This window comes from Panthera tigris, chromosome B1, assembly GCF_018350195.1.
Source record: "Panthera tigris isolate Pti1 chromosome B1, P.tigris_Pti1_mat1.1, whole genome shotgun sequence".
Lineage (NCBI taxonomy): Eukaryota > Metazoa > Chordata > Mammalia > Carnivora > Felidae > Panthera > Panthera tigris.
Genome location: NC_056663.1, coordinates 192,369,868 through 192,392,845, shown reverse-complemented (window position 1 = coordinate 192,392,845; position 22,978 = coordinate 192,369,868). Strand labels below are relative to the sequence as shown.

The window sequence follows — 22,978 nt, the reverse complement described above, 5'->3', positions numbered from 1 at the left end:
TTCTGGTCCTTTGTAGTCTTTGCTGCTTCCCACTCACAGAGTTCCCCTTAGGATCTCCTACGGGGCTGATTTAGTGGTCATAACCTCCTTTAGTTTTTGTTTGTCTGGGAAAGACTTTATCTTTCCTTTTATTCTGAATGACAGCCTTGCTGGATAAAGGATTCTTGGCTGTATATTTTTCCTATTAAGCACATTGGATATTTCCTGCCACTCCCTTCTGGCCCACCAAATTTCAGTGGATGACAGGTCTGCTGTAAACCTTGTGTGTCTATGCTTGTAGGTTAAAGCCCGTTTGTCCCTAGCTGCTTTCAGAATTCTGTCTTTATCTTATGTTTTGACAGTTTCACTACAATATGTCCTTGTGTTGACCTGTTTTTGTCGATTTTGTAGGGTGTTCTCTGTGCCTCCTGGACTTGGATGTCTGCTTTCTTCCCCAGATTAGGGAAATTGTCAGCTACAATTTGTTCAAATAAGCCTTCTGCCCCTTTCTTTCCCTTTTCTTCTTCTGGAACTCCTATGATATGGGTATTATTTCACTTCATTGAGTCACTTAGGTTTCTAATTCTCCCCTCGTGGTCTAGTAATTTCCAATCCATCTTTTTTTTCAGCTTCATAATTTTTCATAATTTTATCTTCTATTTCACCTGTTCTCCCTTCTGCTTCTTCCATCCTTGCTGTCACTGCATCTAGTTTATTTTGCATCTCATTTACAACATTTCTTAATTCATCGTGACTATTTCTTAGGTCCTTAATCTCTATAGCGATAGAGTCTCTGCTGTCTTCTATGCTTTTTTCAAGCCCAGCTATTAGTCTTGTGACTATTATTCTAAATCCTTGATCAGATAAATTGTTCATATCTGTGTTGAGCAATTCTCTGGCTGTTATTTCTTCCTGGAATTTCTTTTGAGAATTCTTCCACTTCATCATTTTGGCTAGTTTTCTGTCTTCTATGTGTTTTAATAGCTTGTTATATGTCCTGCACCTGCAAATACTACTATATTAAAAAGGGGTCATACACTGTCCAGGGCTTGGCACTTTAGGAAGTGTTTTTAGAGTGTGTTGTGTGTACTCTGTTGCATTTTTTGTTGGTTTATCTCACTGCTCGTAGTGGTGGATTGGTCCAGGTGTGTTTTGACTTGTTCATTAAAGTAACCCTGGAAAAAAGGAAAAAAGGAGGGGAAGGAAGAAGCCTTATCTTATACAAAGAGAGAAATGACAGGGGCAGAAAAAAAAAAAGATCAGGCAAAGAATCAAAGAAACTATAGGGCTTAATCCAGAGATAGAGAAAGAGAGGAAAATAAAGAAGAAGGAGATACAGAAAAGGTGTAAAGAGAATAGAATAAAAGTGCCCGATGAAACAAAGAAACACCGGAACAGAGAAAGAAAGACAGAAGACGAAACAATAACAACAAAAAAACAGACAGACCTACAAAACCACAGGACAGTTGTCTGTTGGTGCCTTGGAACTGGTGGCAGTGCTGGTCTGGAAGAGGGGCCCTCTGGTTCCGTCAGTGTCAATCTCACTCTGGTCGATAAGCAGTTAGCAGACCCGCAGGGGCAGGGTTTGGTGTAAGTGGTCCCGCCTCCACTGGAGGCTGTTGTCCTGCTCCCTGAAGTCCCACCTTGTTGGTGATGGGAAGAAAAATGGTGACAGTCTCTCCTCCCTGGACTGAGTGTCTCAAACCATGCTGCTCAGGCAGCCTTCACAGAGTAGCCCAGGCAGGCTGGCTCGCCCTGATCCACAGTCTCCTGCAGCTCCTAGGTGCTTTGCTTGGATTCAAACCCCTATGTCTTAAGGTATCCTCCCCAGCCCGGGTCTAGGGGAGTGCCACTCTGCCCAGCTGACAAAGGGCCTCTGGCTGGTGCCTGCTGGGTCTTTTGTCCATGTGTGGGCAATAAACCCTCTTCCCACAATACTCAAGGGAGGGACTGCTCTCTCCCAGTGTGTCCTTGAGATTACTGCAGAACCTGTGGCCGGCTCCCCTCCCACTCAGGTGCACACACACAGCCAGCTCTGGTCTGGAACAAGTTGTGCACCCCTGAAAACTCTGATCTTTAGCTCCTAAGGCTGTTTGCAAGGTAGAAACTGGCTCTGTCCGTATTTTTCGTCCTCCCATCCATGGTCCAGAGAGGTTTTTCTCTTGTCCAAATACAATCCCACACTTACACAACCTCTCTTTCTCTTCCATTTTTCTCTCCACTAAAGGGGATACCCCCCTCCATGCCTATGCTGCTCCTTTTATCTCTCCTGATACACAAACACACAACTCTGTCCTGCCAACCTGTCTCTGTATGTCTGTGGGGATGTTTCTGTCACTCTGGAGCCTGGATTCCTGGTGTTCCAACTGTTCTGGCCTCAATACTGCTGTGTTTGAGGGATGAGGGATATTCCAATCTTCCTACTTCTCCGCCAGCTTGACTCACTGCTTATACCACATCTTTATCCATTCATCAGTCGATGAACATTTGGGCTCTCTCCCTAGTTTGGCTCTTGTTGATAAAGCCGCTATAAACATCGAGGTGCATGTGCTCCTTCGAATCTGTATTTTTGTATCCTTTGGGTCAATACCTAATAGTGCAATTGCTGGGTCATATTGTAGTTCTATTTTTAGTTTCTTGAGGAATTTCCATACTGTTCTCCAGAATAGCTGCACCAGTTCACATTCCCTGGGTCTTTTGTCCTTGTGGGGGCAATAAACCCTCTTCCCACGATACTCGAGGAAGGGACTGCTCTCTCCCAGGGTGCCCCTGAGATCACTGCAGAGCCTGTGGCCAGCTCCCCTCCCGCTCAGGTGCGAAAGTTGGTTCTTTTTAAACTTTATCAGAATCGTGTCAGAAAAGTCTCGGGATGCACATCCTGTGGTTGGGGAAATGGAGCCTGAGAAAGGTTAAATAATTTGGCTTACCCTACAGTCAGAACAGGCTGGGTAATTTGTGGGTCCCAGTGCAAAATGAAAACGCAAGACTCATTGTTCAAAAAGCAAGAGAAAGCTCTTACTTTCTTCTGAGGTCTTGTCACACTGGTCAGATGGTTTTTACTTGCTATTTAATGTTGAGATCCTTGGACACTGGGATTCTTGCAGGGACAAAGCTGACCCTCCCAGGTACCTGGGGCCACACTCTACAATTCAGCTGATCCTTACCCTCCTGCACTCATGCTCCTGTGGGGGGTGGAGGGTGGCAGCTGGAGAACCTTCCCTCCCTTGGGAGGTGAGAAAACAGTAAGAGGTCTGAACAAAGCTTCAAGCCCCTGGTTCAGGCTTCAGTTGCCCATTGGCCTTCTCCTACAAGACACAAAGCAATGATAAAATTATTGAGAATTTCTAGACAGCAACTGCAGAGCATTAAACTCCAAGCATGGGAACTTTCTGAATCCAGGGCCCCATGTGACTGCTTTGGTCAGATGCCCACGAAGTCGGTTTTGTAGTTAGTACATGGCAGGGTGGGGATTGAAAGTTGTCTTCTTTCCATACTTGGGATCATCAGACCCACCAGACTGATGGAGAAACTGAGACATGGAGTGATTCTTCTAAGGACCAGGGCTGGTAAGTGCGAGAGCTGGTTTTTGAACTAACTGCACAGCCTGCAGCCATTGTATCCTACAACTTCCAAAAGACTGTGTTCTCAGCACATCTCAGGGCCTGAGGCAGCCCATTCCTAACATAGGAGCATTTGTGTAGTCTCCTGATGGAGGCATCTGTTATTTTGTCTGTCTCAAAGGTGAGTCATGAGGCCGCAGTGTGAGGTCCTTGGGCTCCCCCTTTTAGGGAAGCAAGGTCCCAGAGCCCAGAGCATCGTCGTACTGTACTTACAGATCTCTGCAGGTAAAGCAGCAGAATGCCGTGTCCTGCCTGGTGGCCAGAACATTTTCTTTGTGGCTCATCTCTCCTCTTGAACCATCACCTCCTAGAGCTGGGTCAGGAAAGATGGTAGTGTATGCTCTGCTCTCCTAATCCTGTGCCTGTGGAAGGCATTGCTGAGTGATCCCGGCACACCGGGTGAGCCTGGCCCAGCCTCAAAACTGTCTACACAGCGTGCCACATAGATGCCTACAGTTGGCCGGAGTTGGCCGGAAAGATACATTCCAAGAGATCTATTCGTCATTCTGTGTCAGAATTCTGTTGCTTGTCAGCCTAAGTAGGTCAATGTAAAGTCTTATTTATCCTACCTGGGAAGAGCCACCATCATCCCATCTGTTTTCAGTCCTAGGTGCTTAAGTTCAAGAGTGACTAACAAGTGAGTTGATCCTGAAGTGGGGGCAGCAGGAGAAGAAGCTGGATAAAGAAGTTTGAGGGCCTGGGGCTGCTTGGTTTGAAGAAATCTGATGTGACAGAGTATGGGTGACTTGGGGGTCTCTTTTGGGTGAAGAATAGTCTCGATGCCAAGGGATCAGGCGGGTGTTGTGTTGCTCTCTCTGTAAGGCAGAATCAGAGCCTCAAATAGCAAAAAGTCAAGAATAACAGCCAACATTTGCACAGCTCCTCACGACTGGAATTTATGTGTCAGGGTAGAAGTTTCAGCAAGTTAAGAGCACGCCTTTCATTAATAGAAGCAACGCATGCCAAAGATTTATTTACTCATTTATGAAGAAATCAGTAAAATGATAACGTCAGTTCAAAGAACACCTTGGGGGCACTAAGAATTTATACATATTTAAAGTAGAATATTAGATAGGTTAGGCACAAAACTGGTTAATGCTCTGCAAGTTAATTAAAAGCCATAACCTTTGGGATGTATCTTTTCTATCAGACAAAAATTATTTGCATCTTTAGCCAACAGGATGTATATTGTTACCACCTAACTTCATAAGCTTTGATAGTGAATAAAAATAACAAAGATACATTCTGCTAGATAATTAAATAACTGTCGGGGAAAACCTATCAAACAATTCCCCGTTAAGACATTGAAAGGACATCCTGCCCACTCCAAATTGTAAATATTTTCATAACACATTTATCCCGTAAGTATTTCTCAAGCTCCTGTTATGTCCCAGAAACTCTTCTCAATCCTAGGGAGAGAGCAGTGAATAAAACAGACTACGCCCTTGCTCACATGGGTCTTTTATTCTAGTGGGATTGGGGTCCAGACAGTGAATAAAGCAGGAAAATATACCGTGTGGCAGATGATGGAAAGTGCTATAATGTGGGCTCGGGGGTGGTGTTAGGTACAATAATAAAATAAGAAAAGCTTCACTAAAAGCTGACATTTTAGCAAAGACATGAATAAAGAGGGAGAGCAAACCCAGAAATGTCTGGGGGAGAGCCTTCTAGGCAAAAGGAAGAGGTGCAGAGGCAACGCGAAACAGCACAAGCCCCAGTAGGATTGGAAGTTTTTGTTATAGAAATGTTCAAAAAAAAAAAAAAAAAAAAAAAGGCAAACTAGAAAGAATAGTAGTTAACCCCATTTCCTAATACCCATCCTTAATGATTATCAACATTTTGCTGTCTTATTTCTTCAATATCCTCACTTTTCTTTCCCTCTAAAGTACTTTAAAGCAAATTCCAGACTTCATGTCATTTTGTGTATAAATACTTCAGTCCATGTCGCTAACAAAAAAATAACATTTAAAAAACATAGTTGAAATGCTATTGTCATACTTGACAGAACTTGATTTTCATAGTTAAAAAAAGGTTTTTCTTTTTCCACTTACCCAATTTATGTATGGTGCAATTAAATTATATAATTAAAACAAGTAAAAACATATTTACAAGTTTGTGGGTTTATTTTTATTTTTATTTTTTAAGTAGGCTTCATGCCCAAGGTGGGGCTCAAACCTACAACCCTGAGGTCAAGAGTTGCACGCTCTACTGACTGAGCCAGGCAGGTGCTGTAAGACCAAGTTTTCTTTAGCATGAAGATGTTAAGAACAAAACGGGAAGCTGGATGAGATAAAATCAAGAATTGATTTCATGCCCACACACGCGCGCGCGCGTGTGTGTGTGTGTTTCGCGTGTGTATGTGTGTGTGTTTCAAAGACTCAGGGTTTGGTAGGGGAAGAATAATTTTTTTCATGGATTTTTGTAATTGACCTCAGTGGGGAATAGGGCATCATCTTTTTCAACAAAATATCACCAGTAAATATCTACTCTGAAAGGATGGGATGATGAGAATCTTGTTTTGAAGACAAAAAAGAAAGTGAAAACTGACATCAGAAATTTCAAGAATAAATGGAGAAAGAGAGTAACTTTCTTTGTCCTTGCAATGACTTATTTTTTCCTAATTACAAAAATAAAACAAGCCTATTAGAGTATATTCAGAAAAATACATAAATATAGAGAGGAATACAAAATCACTTGACCCCCAAAATGGAATTCTAAATAGTGATGAATGCCACAATTACCAAAAAATAAAAAATAAAAAATAAATAAAAATAAATAAATAAATAAAAAGGGAAGTGTCGAGCTGCTTAAATGGATGGTTTCAGAATAAGCAGTTTTACAGAGCTAATTTAAATACCTTGTATAATATGACATTTACAAAGATTGCTAAGGTCCAGTTTTCCACTTCCTAGTAGGATGTATCAAATATGATGTATCCACGTGGTAGAAAGTTATCTACATCTTTGGTCCTTGGATGCTTCGAAACAGTAAAGTCTGACTTGAAGGGACATTAGAAATTCCCCAAGGCATATATTTCTTTGGTCTCCATCCATGTTTGCCTTGATTCTGTTCAAATGTTACTTTTATTATGACTATCAAGCAAATATTATAGTTATTGTGTTGGGACCGCACAGTTTATTTTTGTTTATTCTTTTTTAAAGTTTATTGATTTATTTTGAGAGAGCGAGTGTGTGAGCGGTGGAGAGGCAGAGAGAGAAGGAGAGAGAGAGAATCCCAAACAGGCTCCATACTGTCAGCACAGAGCCCAACACCGGGCTGGATCTCATGACCATGAGATCATGACCTGAGCCGAGATCAAGAATCTGACACTTTAGGAACTGAGTCACCCAGGAGCCCCTCATAATTTAAATATTATCAAATTCATAATAAAATTTCCCTCCTCATTATTGCGTCTCCTGGGAGTAAGAATTGATTGATGAATGAACTTATCCAGAGCAGTGTCAAAGTTGGCAGTGACCAAATCTCCTTGGGAATTCTTCAAGAGCAAAGAAAGACTAAAAACATACAGAAACTGAGAGATGTAAAATTTCAAAGAAGGTGTGAGACTTAGGTCAAAGATGGTCGATCACATTTCATGTTTTAGCACTTTTTAGATGCAATTTCTTCAAAAGGACTGTTGAACTGCCGGATAGGAACACATCCATTTACCACCACCAATAGCCTCCTTTGTCTTTACCTGGCTAGTTGACGTCATCTTCCCTCTCAAGGGACGTCTTTTGCTTTCTTCAGTATTCCTTATTCTCACGTCAGTATCTCCTCTCGATTTGTCTTTTTTTTTTTTTTTTAGGCTTAAAGAAATAATGTGTGACCGGGAAAATCAAAATACACCTCCCTTCAGTTTCCCTTCTTTCTCAGAGGCAAATACTGCTGTGTCTCTTTTGCATCTTTTTAGAAATGCTCTCTGGATATATAAGCATTTTTCCCATATTCTCTCCCCCACCCCACACATTGTCCCCTCTGTGCCTCACTCTTCTGTTTTCATTTTACAGTTGTATCTTGATTATTAGTGTAGTTCTGTCTCATTCTAATGGTTACATCATATTCCAGTGTATGGATTTACCATATTTTACATTTGTACTGATGGGCAATTGATGTTTAAAAAAAAAAACTTTTGTAATATCTTACAAACAGTGCTGCAATAAATTCTTGTGTGAGATAGAATCTTGAAAGAAGAATCACTAAATTCAAGGCTATACCATTTTTAATTTTGAAAATAGCCAAATTTCTATGAGGCAAATCACCTCTTGAGGCAATAAAAGTTTCTGTTTTGCCATACCTGTACAATATAGGGTGTTTTCAAACTTTCTGATTTTTTTAATCAATCTGATAAGAGAATATGTTACTGCATTCTGATTTTAATTATTATTTATGTTGTGTTTTGCCCTGCAGAGTAAGCTTTGTTTTTTCCCGTTACCAATGTATTTTGGTAATCGTAATCATGTTGTTTTAGAGATTTATCCTTGTGGATATATGAGCTCCAGTTCATTTATTTCAACTCGTGTATGAGATCCTGCTGAATGACCATATCTTACATGAATTAATCTATTCCCTTATCCTCAGTTTCTGCTGGCATAAACAATGCCAGAACACAAGTCTGCTCGTGCATATGATTTCCTCCTAAGGCATTTAGCTAGAGATAGAAATACTAAGCCAGGGGGCGCCTGGGTGGCTCAGTCGGTTAAGCGTCTGACTTCGGCTCAGGTCACAATCTCGCGGTCCGTGAGTTCGAGCCCCGCGTCGGGCTGTGTGCTGACTGCTCAGAGCCTGGAGCCTGTTTCGGATTCTGTGTCTCCCTCTCTCTCTGACCCTCCCGCGTTCATGCTCTGTCTCTCTCTGTCTCAAAAACAAATAAACGTTAAAAAAAAAAAAGAAATACTAAGCCATGGCGTATGTCATCTTCCCCTTTATTGAGTGTATTAGTTTGCTAGGACTGCAGTAAGGAAGCACCGCTAGCTGAGTGGCTTAACAAATGTATTGTCTCACATTTCTGGAGCCAGAAATCTGAAGTCAAGGTGTCAGAAGGGATTGTTCTTTCTGAAGGCTGTGAGGAAGAATCTGTTCCATATCTCTGTCCTAGTTTCTAGAAGCCTCAGCTGTTCCTTGTCTAGTATAGGCCATTCTCCCTGTGTCTTCACATTGTCTTTCTTCTGTGCGGGTCTTTCCCTGTGTCCAACTTGCTCCCTTTTATGAGGATCCTGGTCATATTGGACTAGGGTCCACCCCTATCATCAGCTTAACTTGAACATCTTCTAGGACCTTATTTCCAAATAAGGTCACAGTCTGAGGTCGTGGGGGGACATCTTTTGGGTGGACACAATTCATCCCCTAACAGTGAGTGTACCAATTAAGATGCTTTTGGCTACAAGTAAAAGAATACTCAGCTGAATGTAGTTTACTGATTTACTTATTTAAAATATTTTTTAACGTTTACTCATTTTTGAGACAGAGAGAGAGAGAGAGAGAGAGCGTGTGCGCACACAAGCGGGGGAGGGGCAGTGAGAGAGGGAGACACAGAATCTGAAACAGGCTCCAGGCTCCGAGCTGTCAGCACAGAGCCCGACGTGGGGCTCTTACTCATGAACCGTGAGATCATGACCTGAGCCGAAGTCGACGCTTAACCCACTGAGCCCCCCAGGTGCCCCTGAAAGTAGTTTAAAACAAGAGGTTTTTACAGACACACATAACCAGCCAACCAGAAGTGACGTGGTCCTAGAGTCCGGTTCAGCTGCTCAGTGATGGACCAAGTCTTCTTATTCACTCTCCCATCTCCCTGGGTGGCTTCTGGTCCCAAGATGGCTGCTGCAGTTCCAGCTATTATGTCTTTCCTTATAGAACGATGCCCAGGGACAGAGAACAGGAGGATGGCAAGAATGCCCCCATTTCAAGTCTCTTTTTATCAGAGAATAGCATCTTTCTCGGGAGACCTCTCTCCATTGCCCCTGTGCTGAATTTCATTAGCCAGAATAGAGCCACATGGCTCCCCAAACTGGAAAGGAGGCTTGTGAGCTATTTGATATTTTGAATCAACGTGATAGGGGGCATGCTTTGCCAAGAGGGAAGAAGAGTGAGGAAAATCTGTTTGGGCTGGGAACCAGCAGTGTCTGCCATATTACCTATGGCCAGACTGGTCTCCACATTTGTGGTGTCACCTGACTTTCGGAAAAGTCCTTGTTGCTCTGTCCTCACCATCGCTCGGAACAATTTTGCGCATCTTTTTGTGGCTTTAGTTTTCATTTTCCTGATGACTAACACAACTGATCATCTTTTTATGCGCTTACATTGGCCGCTCTGGTGTGTGTGTGTGTGTGTGTGTGTGTGTGTGTGTGTGTAAAGTACCTATTTTTGTATTTTGCCTGTTTGTATGTTGAATTGTCTGTCTCCTCTACACATTCAAGATCCTAATTTTTTGTTAGTTTTGCAGATTGCGAATATGTTCTCCCGATCTCTGTCTTGGCTCTTGACTTTATTAGATTCCTTGTATTACTGATGATTTTAATGTAATCATATTTATCTTTTGTGGTTGTGCCTTTTGTACCCTATTTAAGAATTCATTTTCTCAGAGGTCACAATAAAGGTCACATGTATTCCAAAAATGTTAAACATTTGCTTTTTGCAATGAACTCTTTTATCCACTTGGAATTTGTCTTCGTGTGTGGTGTAAGGTAGGGACTTAATTTCATTTTTTCCCCACAGATGGATAGTCAGTTGTGTGAGTACTATTTATCAAACAATTCATCCTTTCCTAAGGGCTTTATAATGCCACTTCCGTTTGCATTTCAGACCTGTTAGCTTGTTTCTGGGTTCTCTAATCTGTTCTATAATCTATCCCTAAACAACTACCACATTGTTTAAATCACTAATGTCTTGATATCCAGCAGGCACTGTCTGATTTCTGTTACTAGATATTAGTTTACATTTTCTGGGAGTACTTATATAAACAGAATCATATCCCGTGTACTCCTTTGTGTCTGGCTTTTTCATGGCCTCCATGTGATGTTTTCGAAATTCATCCCTGTTGTATGTATTAATAGTCTGTTCCCTTTTATTTCTGAATAGTAGTCCACTGTGTGTTTATATACCTGAACTTGTTTATCCATTCCTCTTTTGATGAACATTTGGCTTGTATTTCACTTTGGATATTGTGAGTAAAGCTCCTATGAACAAAGTTCCTGTGTGGATATACAGTTTCGTTCTCTTGGGCAACTACCCAGAATTGAAATAGCAGAGCTACATGCTTTAGCTATTTAAGAAACTACCAAACTTTCCTATAAGGTAATTGTATAGTTTTACATGTTCACCATCAGTGTACAATTATTCTAGCTGCTACACATTCTTTTTTTTAACCTTTATTTATTTTTGAGAGACAGAGACAGAGCATGAGCAGGGGAGGGGTAGAGAGAGGGGGAGACACAGAATCCGAAGCAGCTCCAGGCTCCGAGCTGTCAGCACAGAGCCTGACGTGGGGCTCGAACTCACGAACCGTGAGATCATGACCTGAGCTGAAGCTGGCCGCTTAACCGACTGAGCCACCCAGGTGCCCCTAGTTGCTACACATTCTTACTAACACTTGATATTATCAGACTTTTACACTTTTCGCCATTCTGATGCATTTGTAGTGGTATTTTTATGGTGCTTTTAAGAAAAAAAGTTTATTTATTTTGAGAAAGAGAGAGAGAGAGATGGTGAGCACACAACCGGGGGAGGGGCAGAGAGAGAGGGTGAGAGAGAATCCAAAGCAGGCTCTGAGCTGTTAGCACAAAGCTCAACGTGGGGCTCAATCTCATAAACTGTGAGATCACGACCTGAGCCAAAATCAAGAGTTGGACATCTAACCAACTGAGCCACCCAGGCACCCCTTATGGCACTTTGAATTTGCATTTCCCTCATGACTAATGGTGTTGAACATTGTCTCGTGGGCTTATTGAAGTATGCTTTCAAATCTCTTGCCAATCGTAAAAAAAAAAAGTTGGTTTTTGTTCTTACTATTGAGTTGTCAGTTTAGGTATTCTGGATGCAAGTCCTTTGTCAGATGTGTACTGAAAGTTTTTCTTTCATTTTGTGACATGCCTTTTATTCTTCTTTAATGGAGGCTTTTGAGGAATCAAGTTTTTTTTTTTTTTTTTATCTTGATAAGATCCAACTTGTTCACTTTTTCTTATATATATCTTGCCTGACTTATGACGAGGTTACATCCCAATAAACTCATCATATATTGAAAATATCATAAGTCAAACATGCATTTATTACACCTCACCTACTGAACAGCATAGCTTAGCCTAGCCTACCTAAAGTATGCTCGGAATTCTTACATGAGCTTACAGTGGTCACAACAGAGTATCAGACTGCATACCTCTGGCCTGGGAGGAAATCAAAATGCAAAATTTGAAGTACGGTCTCTACTGAATGCATATCACTTTTGCATCAAATCATAAGTGGAACCATCGTAAGTTGGGGACTGTATAGCTTGTGCTTTAGGTCTGTCCTCAACTCCTAGTTAATTTTGTGTAGGGTATGAAGTAAGGTAGGTTTCAGTTTTCTTTCACATATGAAAATCTATTTGCTGTCGCATCATTTATCGAAAGAGCTTTCCTTTCCCCATTGAATTGCTTTGACACTTTTGCTGAAAATCAATTGATCTTGCCTTAGTCTGTTTGGACAGCTATACCAGAACAGTATAAATCAGATGACTAATGAACAACAGAAATTTCTTTCTTCTTCTTCTTCTTCTTCTTCTTTTACTTTTTTTTTTTAAACTGTATTTATTTTGAGAGAGACACAGGCAGTGTGAGTTGGGGAGATGCAGAGAGAGAGAGGGGGAGAGAGAGAGAGAATCTGCCAGTGCAGAGCCTGATGTGGGGCTTGCACTCCCAAAACTGTTAGTTCATGTCCTGAGCTGAAATCAAGAGTTGGACAGCTTCACTGACTGAGCCACCCAGGTGCCCCCAGAAATTGATTTCTTACAATTCCGGAGGCTGGAAAGTCTAAGTTAAAAGGCCAGCAGTCTCAGTGTCATTGCATTTGGAATTAAAACAGCCCTTCCTTGATGATAATTCAGACAGTCAGTTCTCAGTCTTCATATTCCTTGGCTAATCAAGAGCATCTGACACAGTCCATCACTTCCACCACCTTAATACACTTTCTTCACTTGGCTCCCAGAATAACCCATTCTCCTGCCTATTGTCCTACATTCCAATCTTTATTGGGTTTTTCTCCCCACCTCTTCTGTCAGATTGCCTCAAGGCTCAATCCTTGGTCATCTTCTCTCTTTTGTATTTTGGTTGCTGATCTCAGGTAGTTTCATGGCTTTCTCTCTCCTGAACTTCAGGATCAGACACCCGTCTGTTTAGTCCACAGCCTCACTTGCACATCTAATAGAAACTTCAAGCTCAGCGTGTTTGAAACAGAACTGATCAATGCCATCCCCACTAAACCTCTCCATCCCAGTTCATGGCAACTCCATCCTTCCAGTGTCCCAGGCTACGAACTTTGGAATTATTATCGACTCCTTATTTCTTTAACACCACACATCTAATCCATTAGGAAATTTAAGGCTAAAGGGAGTCTATCACTTCTTACCATCTCTCCTTCTACTACCCTGGTCCACATCACCACAGCTACTTGCTCACATTACTGGTCTAGCTTCCTCTTTCGGACTATACTCACTGAAGCTGTCAGAGAAATCCTTTGAAACTTAAGTAATATCATGTGCTTCCTGCGCTGTGGATCCTCTATGGCTCCACGGTTCTCCATGTGTAGAAGCTCCATTCCTGACAATGGCTCTGGGAGCCCCACCCACTATGCCTTCCTTTCTGTCTACTGTCCACCTGGCTTTCTCTGCTCCAGCCACCAACCGTACTGGCTTCTTTGCTGTTTCTTGAACATATCAGGCATTTCAGGCCAGATTAATGGAATTAGTGACTTCTAAGCTTTCCTGAAGATTTTTTTAAAATATAATTTATTGTCAAGTTGGCTAATATACAGCGTATACAGTGTGCTCTTGGTTTTGGGGGTAGATTCCTATGATTCATTGCTTACATACAACACCCAGTGCTCATGTCAACAAGTGCTCTCCTCAATGCCCATCACCCATTTTCTCCATCCCCTCCTCCATCAACCTTCAGTTTGTTCTCTGTATTTAAGAGTCTCTTATGGTTTGCCCCCCTCCCTCTCTGTTTGTAACTATTTTTTCCCCTTCCCTTCCCCCAGGGTCTTCTGTTAAGTTTCTCAAGTTTCACATGTGAGTGAACACATATGATATCTGTCTTTCTCTGCCTGACTTATTTCACTTAGCATAATACCCTTCAGTACCACCCATGTTGCTACAAATGGCAGGATTTTATTCTTTCTCATTGCTGAGTAGGATTCCATTGTATATATAAACCACATCTTCTTTATCCATTCATCAGTTGATAGACATTTAGGCTTTTTCCATAATTTGGCTATTGAAAGTGCTGCTATAAACATTGGAGTACATATGCCCCTATGAAACAGCACTTCTGTATCCTTTAAATAAATTTCTAGTAGTGTTATTGTTGGGTCATAGGGTAGTTCTCTTTTTAATTTTTTGAGGAACCTCTACACTGTTTTCCAGAGTGGTTGTACCAGTTTGCATTCCCACCAAAAGCACAAGAGGGTTCCCGTTTCTCCACATCTCGCTAGCATCTGTTGTTTCTTGAATTGTTAATTTTATGACTCACTATGACTGGCATGAGGTGGTATCTCAGTGTGGTTTTGATTTGTATTTCCCTGATGATGAGTGATGTTGAGCATCTTTTCATGTGTCTGTTGGCCATCTGGATGTCTTCTTGGGAAAAGTGTCTATTCATGTCTTCTGCCCATTTCTTCACTGGATTATTTGTTTTTCAGGTGTTGAATTTGATAAGTTCTTCGTAGATTTTGGATACTAACCCTTTATCTGATATGTCATTTGCACATATCTTTTCCCATTCCGTCAGTTGCCTTTTAGTTTTGTTGATTGTTTCCTTTGCAGTGCAGAAGGTTTTTACCTTGATGAGGTCTCAATAGTTCATTTTTGCTTTTATTTCCCTTGCCTTTGGCGATGTGTTGAGCAAGAAATTGCTGCAGCTGAGGTCAAAGAGTTCTCCTCTGGGGTTTTGATGGTTTCCTGTCTCACATTTAGGTCTTTCATCCATTTTGAGTTTATTTTTGTGTATGGTGTAAGAAAGTGGTCCAACTTCATTCTGCCTGTTGCTGCCCAGTACTCCCAGCACCATTTGCTAAAGAGACTGTCTTTTTTCCATTGGATACTCTTTCCTGAAGAGTTTTTTAAGTAAGCTCTATGCCCAATGTGGGACCTGATCTCCTGACTCCGAGATCAAGAATCCACAGACTGAGCCAGCCGGGAGCCCCAAGAGTCTTCTTCTGTCTTAACACCCTACTTGCAAAATTCTGACTTCCTCAGGGAATCTTGCTGGTTGCTCTCTTCGCCCACAAGGTGGCAATCTTTGCCTTCAATTCAGGCTCCCTCAGTCTCAAATTAAAGAATTAACCACTGAGTTAACGGGCTCTCGTGTTTTCTTTGGGCCAAGACAATGTTCCCTGCAGGACTTCACGGCAGGAAAAGTTATAGAATGAGTGTAACTACCCCTTGAGATCTAAGTGTTTTTAGGGATGAGGATTTTAGGCTGTGAGAGCTTTCTTGGGGGAGCAACATATTACGTAGTTGATGTTGCTTTATTGGTGGGGACTTTGAAATAGAACTATTATTTGTGGGAAGGGTGACAGCATATCCTGAGAGGTGACAGCACCAAGTTAGGAAGTGTGAAGTAGGCTGACAACATACAGATTTAACCACCAAATGTACTTGGTTTTCACCTTGGTATAAGACTTTAACTCTCTGCCCATCCCCTGTACCCTATTGGCTTTATCCCTTCGCTTGGGAAACAAGTGTCTATTCTGATCTGTACCTTTGCATGCGATCTAGGGAAAGGACAGCCCCTCTGGGGTCTTAGGTCCTCATTTCTGTTAGGAACAACTTCACCTCCTGTGGGGGGCAGCATTGTTCAGAGAAAGAGTGGAGTTTGGAATGTCAGATAGGTCTGCCCCTTGCTAATTGTTCGGCTTTGGTCTTGTTGCTAAACTCTGAGCTTCAGTAGCTCTAATGATAGGAACTTCCCCACAGGGCTAGTGTGAGATTTAAATAGTATGAGTTAAGGAGTAAGCACAGTGCCTGGCACATGGGGAGCACTCTGTGGTGGTCATACACTTTTCCTTCTTCCTTCAAGTGCTCCCTCCTGCCTCTGGGCTCCTGGAGACAACTGTCGGGGTAGGTCAGAAGTAGGGAGAAGGGGGGAGAAGCCAACAAGAAGGGTCGACTCATGGGGGATAGGGCAACTGAGGAACTGTCTGGGGTCTGCTGGAAGGAATAGAGTGGTAGGAAGGGGGAGGACGTGCCACTGACCTTGAATCCTAAGGAGGCAGGCAGAGAAATACTGTCATGGCTAAGACACCAGCTCAGCCTGCAGACTTTCTTACTAACAAATCGAGTCTTCCAGAAGCTGCTTTTGGAGCTTCTGCCAAGCATAAACACTGATTAAGGCATGCTGGTTTTCACAGGCCCTCTGATTCTTGAATATCCTTCTCAAGATTGGAGGTTACTGTCATTGTCCCTCAGCCCAAGACCACCAGGAACACAGGGCAGTTGAACAAGATGGGCTTCATCTCTCTTTCCAAGAGTGAGCCTTAGTACGAGGGCCCCCAGGGCAGGGGAGGGTTCAGTGTGAGCATGTTAGAAAGGATTGATAGGATTGGGGCTTGTTTTATGAGCTTTTGGGGGAAAGAGGCTGGCTTTGCCTGGATGCTGCCAGGGAGCACAGGGCAAGGGGGTCATTCTGTGATAGGGTCTGCCAGGCTGCAAGCATGAAGCAAAGCCAAAGCTGTCACTGGTAAAGAGGGAGCAGCCACTGATACTTACTACGATACAAGGATATTTGGTCTGTGTGTGTGTGTGCGTGTGTGTGTGTGTGTTGTGGATATTGTCTGTTGACATCACAGTCTCAGGGTCACAGAGAGGCTTTATTTGATGTCAGGTGCCCTTGAATTATGTTCAACAGGAGAACACCAGGACAATGCAATTCTCTTTTTCATCGCCAACATCTCCATATATAACCTTGTGCTCTCTGGGTCCCCAGGAGGAAGGAACTACAGCAGCTGGGCTGTGATGGCTTTACTTAATTTTGGAAGAAGGGATGATCCTGAGGGGAAGAAAGAAGGCAAGCGAGTGGGCTAATGGTCTGGTCAACTGGACCTCCAGGTAGATAGACTAACGCCATTTGCTAGAACGAAGCGGCCTATGTCGTGAATCCCCTTAACAGGACGTCCTTGGTTAAAGATGACTTAGAGAAAATTGATTCATCATCTGTGAGGCGTGATTCCCTGGAAAGTCATGTAAGTAGTGGAACTCTCTGGGTAATAAAATGGAGATATTTCATCCTTTTAATCCTTCTCGTTGTGTAACGAACCCTACAGAACCCAAAAGGTCACTTCATAGTGTTATCCGTGATTCTGGGCCAGAAAGCATGTGTCTCATGCAGGAAGGCAGGCAGGACACCAGGGGCGATATAGGAAGTGGCATCCCTTCCTCCCTTCCTTTGACTGAGCCTCTCAATGACTTGTCTCCTTGATATCATTCATCAAGTCTGACTCTGAGTATGATCTGTGATGAGGAGTGATTTGACAACCCAGTCTTGCTTGAGGATGCAAGAAAGTCTTTAAAGTGGAGACAGTTCCACTGGAAAAAGTCTGTGGCCCTAACCCCTACCCCTCCTCATATATCACATCACTGGGCCTTGAGTGGTGGGGCCAGGGCATCTTGCCTGATTACATGCTATTGTTTTTAACAGGATGAGGGGTAGAAAAGACACTTTGTAGCTAGTAGACGTGAGGGAGGGCGCAGAAATGATGGGTGGTGACGGAGAAGACATCCTCTTCTGTCTCTGCTGGATACAGGAATTCCTAAGGTGGTATGTTTTCTTTAAACCCAAGTCCTAAGCTTCCCAAGATTCTCAAGTGTTTGGTCTAATTGCTCAAGCTACTCTAAAAGAAAATAAAAGTTTTGTTATGATCGCTATTGTAATATATGTTTATTGTAGGAAAAGTCAAAGTATAAGGATGGGACGATTACAAGGCAACCTTATACTCCTCACAACCAGATATAACTATTTTAAAACATGGTTTGAGGGGCACCTGGGTGGCTCAGTTGATTGAGCGTCTGACTCTTGACTTCTGCTCATGTCATGATCTCACGGTTTGTGGGTTTGAGCCCTTCATCCGGCTCTGTGCTGACAGCGCGGAGCCTGCTTGGGATTTCTGTCTCCTTCTCTCTCTGCCCCCCCCCCCCCACTTGCTGTCTATTTCTCTCTCTCAAAAAACAAACAAGCAAACAAACAAACATGGTTTGATTGCCGTGGTTTCTTTTCCTTTTAGTTTTAAAAAATTGGTTGTGGGGCACCTGGGTGGCTCAGTCGGTTGGGCGTCGGACTTCGGCTCAGGTCATGATCTCACGGTTTGTGGGTTCGAGCCCTGTGTCCGGCTCTGTGCTGAAAGCACAGAGCCTGGAACTTGCTTCGGATTCTGCGTCTCCCTCTCTCTCTGACCCTCCCCTGTTCATGCTCTGTCTCTCTTTGTCTCAAAAATAAACATTAAAAAAAAATTAAAAAAAAAATAAAAATAAAAAATTGGTTGTGATTTTGCTATATCTTCATTTAAAAAAATTGAACTTCCCTTCCCCCCTTTCTGGCTGGCTTGGATAATCCATTGTTAATTTTTTTCTTTTAATGTTTATTTATTTCTGAGACAGAGAGGGACAGAGCCTGAGGGGGGAGTGGCAGAGAGAGAGGGAGACATAGAATCCGAAGCAGGCTCCAGGCTCCGAGCTGTCAGCACAGAGCCCGACGCAGGGCTCGACCTCGCAAACTGCGAGATCATGACCTGAGCCGAAGTCGGTCGCTCAACCGACTGAGCCACCCAGGCACCCCTTGGATAATCCATTTTTATCGTAAACCAACAATACAGAAAAATATGAGGTGAAAGTGGAAATTTACCTTTATTTTTCTTCCAAGAGACAACCCCAATTACCAGTTTGGTGTGCATCTTTTTCCTATTTTCTAGAAGGTGAGGTCTCCTTTCATCACTTACCATAAAATAAATATCCCCCAAGTGATTCCAAGCTCTGTATAAATACGTTGTTCAAAGGCTGCTTTGTTTTCTGCTGAGCAGAGACACCTTTTGACGCCATTCCCTTCTGTTGGCTACACAGCTCTAATCTCTGGAACCCATCAAAGGCAGCGAAGCCAGAAAGGGGGCACATAGAAACCCCGGGCGGTTACAAATATAGATAGATTTTGCATGCCACAACAACAGGGGAGCCCACAAAGAAAAATCATTTTCAAAAAAGAAGACTGCTTAACATTTAATCAAGGAGTTTTTGTTTTTGTTGTGTGGTTTTAAATCCCGTGCCTATCCTCTGTAGTAGAGAATTAGAAAATGTTCCACTATTTATTGTGTTTTCAAGTTTTAGTGCCTTGGGCAAAAGTCACCGGTGCTTTGATTGTAATTAGTTCTGGTCTTTCTCTGCCCTCAACCATCATCTGAGTGCCTTGAGGATAGCTCTGTGCCTGGTGGGAGGCTCTCGGTAGGACCCCGGGAAGTATTTGTGGAAGGAAAGAGTGAGTGATGAAGCAGCCCTAGTGTCCACGGTGGGTAAACGGATACCCAGAATGAGGTGTAAGCCTACAGTGGAATGTTGTTGAGCCTTTGAAGGGGCAGGGGATTCTGACACCTGCTACAACACGGGTAAGCTGTGAGGACATTGCACTAAGTGAAATCAGCCGGTGATGGAAAGACAGGTACCCACAGTAGTCAAATTCACTGAGATAGAAAGTGGCAGTGCAGTTCCCCTGGGAGGAAGGGGGAAGGGGAGGCTTCTGAAAAAGTCTCAGTTCTACTCTTTCCACCTTTGCCATTCTGACTTGGTTGGCCTGGAGTCGGTCTTTTCCGAAGCTCTCGGGTGATGGTCAAGTGTGGCCAGAGCTGAGAGCCACAGGACCCGATGACTTCCCACAGTCTGATCCGGGCACAGACAGCTCTTGGGAATAGCCCTGGGGCTCACAGTCTCTATCCCAGGCAGCAGGTCTGCCTGGAAGTAGCACCATTGTGGAATGGAGAGCCATTTTTAATGCAAAAAACAAAACAAAACAAAACAAAACAACAGCTTCCAGAAATGGCTCTTCCTTCCATGCTGCTTCTTCAATTTTTTTATGTTGTTTTTATCTTATATTTGAGAGAGAGAGATCAACAGAATGTCAGCAGGGGAGGAGCAGAGAGACGGAGACAGAACCTGAAGCCGCCTCCAGGCTTCAAGCTGTGAGCGCGGAGCCCGACGTGGGGCTCGAACCCGTGAGCAGTGAGATCGTGACCTGAGGTGAAGTCAGCCGCTCAACCGACTGAGCCACCCAGGGGCCCCCCATGCCGCCTCTTCAGTCAGAGGCGCAGCTCCATCTCTGTTGGACACAGACGTTCCCGAGGCCACCTGTTTCTTATAACCGGCCAATTTACTCGGAGCAGCTTGGCTTGGCTATCATTTGATCTGATGGAACGGTGCTCTACCCCGGGGAACAAACATGAACACGGGGGATTCTTGCAAAGAAGCCACACTAATGAACTTGAGGCTCCTTTCCGCATTGACATCTATAAATGAGTACTGCAGACACCTCCCTATAGTGCCATCCCAACGCCTTTTTAATTCTATATATGTATTTATGCCGATCAAAACGGTGACTGGCACATCCAGGGTGCAATGTTTACTTTTGAGTTTAAGGATAAAAAGAAACTTCAGGGGCTCCTGGGGGGCTCAGTCACTTAAGCATTTGACTCTTGATTTCAGCTCAGGTCATGATCTCAAGGTCGTGAGATCGAGCCCCACATTGGGATCCGTGCTGAGACTCGGACCCTGCTTGGCATTTTCTCCCTCCCTCTCTCTCTGTGCCTCCCTGTGCTTGTGTTCTATCTCTCAAAATAAAGAAATAATAATACATTAAAAAAAAAAGTAGCTTCATAAAGCTTGACCCCAGACTTCTGATTGCTCCTCCTCATTTTCTCTCAGTTGTGGACACAAGGAGGCTGTGATCTCTGAGACAGAGAAAGGGAAGGCAGTTAGATCATAAGCTCTTCTCACGTCTGTTTCAGCTTATGTTCTAGAACTCTGCTCCTTCTAGACAAGGAGCTCCGTTAAATTATTATCAACCTGGGGATCCTTGAGCCCAGAAGGTAGTGTCTCCTGAGCTGGGGGTCTACATACCTAAGAAACATAAAAATAATTTTAGAGGTTCGTGAGTTCTCCCGGAGGCTCCATCAAATCTTTGGTGATTACATAACATGTTCATAAAAACATCTGGTAAACAGTGGGTTCTCGGTGCACGTTCATTTCTCTTTCCTGCCAGATTTTTTTTTTTTTTTTTTGTAGTGGAAAATTCTCTTGCTCTTCATCTCAGGGAGACATCTCTCCCCCTCCAGCCTTTGTCTGCCCCAAGTTCTGCAGATGCTGGTAGAAGAATTGTGTGAGGGAGTTGGAATCCGGAACAGGACATTGTTGAGAAGGCCACTGAATTAAATTAATGGAAGTAAAACATGATCCCCCAAAGTGACATAGCCACCAAACACTTTTTCTCTAAACTTGCCATGATGGTGCCCCATACGTTTTGATTGACATTGAAGTACATAATGCAATAACCCGTTTTCTTTGAAATGTGCAGTGTATGAAGAAAGCCAGTGTATGGTTTCCTGGCCCAGCTTTGGAAGGCAAGCCATGAGGCAGTTGAAATGTCCTGTGCAGACTGGGGAGTAGAGGGATCTCGGCTTGAAAGAGCCCTCCACGAAGCCTGCAGGTGTTGTGTGTGAGCTCATCGAATTCTCTCGAACGTCCCATGAGTGAAGTGATATTACCTCCCTTTCACAGATGGGGAAACTGAGGCTCGAGCGCTTTTCTAGCCTGCCTTCCAAGGCAATGCTGTAGTAGGGTGGTGGGAGCCTGACCTTCAGGGTCACACAGACTTGGGACCTGTCCCGGCTTTCCCACTCACTCATCCTGTGACCTCTGACCGGTTCTATAACTTTGCAGCCTTCAAGTTTCCTCATCAGTAAAATGGGACAACGGTAGGATCTCCCTGTGACCAAGGCCCTTTCTTCTCTAGAATCGAAGTAGCGATTTTAGCTCTGCAATGGCCGTCAAGGTGAAAGATTGCTTCGCACCTTCCTTTGCAGCTAGGTGTGGCCTGTGATAACATCTTAGCAAATGAGATGAGAGCAAATAGAACATCTTCTAAGAGCCTGTCCTTAAGAAGCAGCCCACGTGCCCACTGCTGCTGCTGCTTTCCCCTCCTCTTCCTTCTTTCTCTTCCTCTTTCTTTTCCTTAACCTTTCCTGTTGGCTGGAATGTAGTCATGGTGGCTGGAACTGAAGTAGTCATTTTGGACTGAGCAGATGGGTCTCTGATATGTGCAATGTCATAGAAATCCCAGATACTGGCCTTGAGCTTGAGATATGAGCAAGAAATAAAATTCTCTGTTGCGTCCCTGCAATTTTAGGTCTTACTAAGTTGAATCAAATACTGATACATTTGCTCAGAGAAATGATAGGAGATTAGATGAGATATGTATGTGAAATATATATTAAGCCCCCAATAAATGCTACCTTTTGTTGTCATTGTTTATTACTACTACTACTACGAAATTATTATTATTATTATTGCCTCAGCCCACCCAGCTACCGGATGACTGATCTGGAATTCTGTCCTGTGGCTTTTGCATATCAAAGCCATTACATTTTACAGGCTGATTCTTACTATGAGTGGAAGATCAAGGAGACAATCATATTGCCTGCGGACAAGGGGATGGGCAGTACTGTTACCCTCTGGGTTGGGTTTGCACCCTAATCTGACCCCAAGGGGCCGGGTGTTCTCACCATCCCAGGTGCAGGACATACTAACTCTGTGTGCCCTTCCGGGCCCTGTGAGGATGAGCCCCATTCCTAAGTTGGCCCAGGAGGTATATGGGCCACGCCTGCCTCTATGGGCTGCAGATGACTGCTCACAGCCAGCAAGGTCTGAGCAAGGGGCCCGAAAAGAAAGACAGGAAATATTATTGCTGATGTTGCGTGAACCTTTATTCTGTACTGGGCAGTGTGCCGAAAGGATTTACCATGTGTTTTATTTAAGCCCCCAAAGGTTGGGGTTTATCCTGATCGTGATACCTGAGCGCTCCCAGGGGAGACCCACCTCTTTGTCCCGAGGAAATGATGGGTTTCTGTGCACCTGCTAACAGGAACACAAGGGATTTCAGCTG

The 22,978-nt window shown here is 43.4% G+C and overlaps 1 protein-coding gene across 3 annotated transcripts in view; it reads left to right on the top strand.

Annotated features, from left to right (window-relative positions):
- Positions 1–22,978, top strand: part of CD38 (CD38 molecule) — a 61,207-nt gene that overhangs the window by 15,509 nt on the left and 22,720 nt on the right. The gene's annotated exons all lie outside the window — the stretch shown is intronic.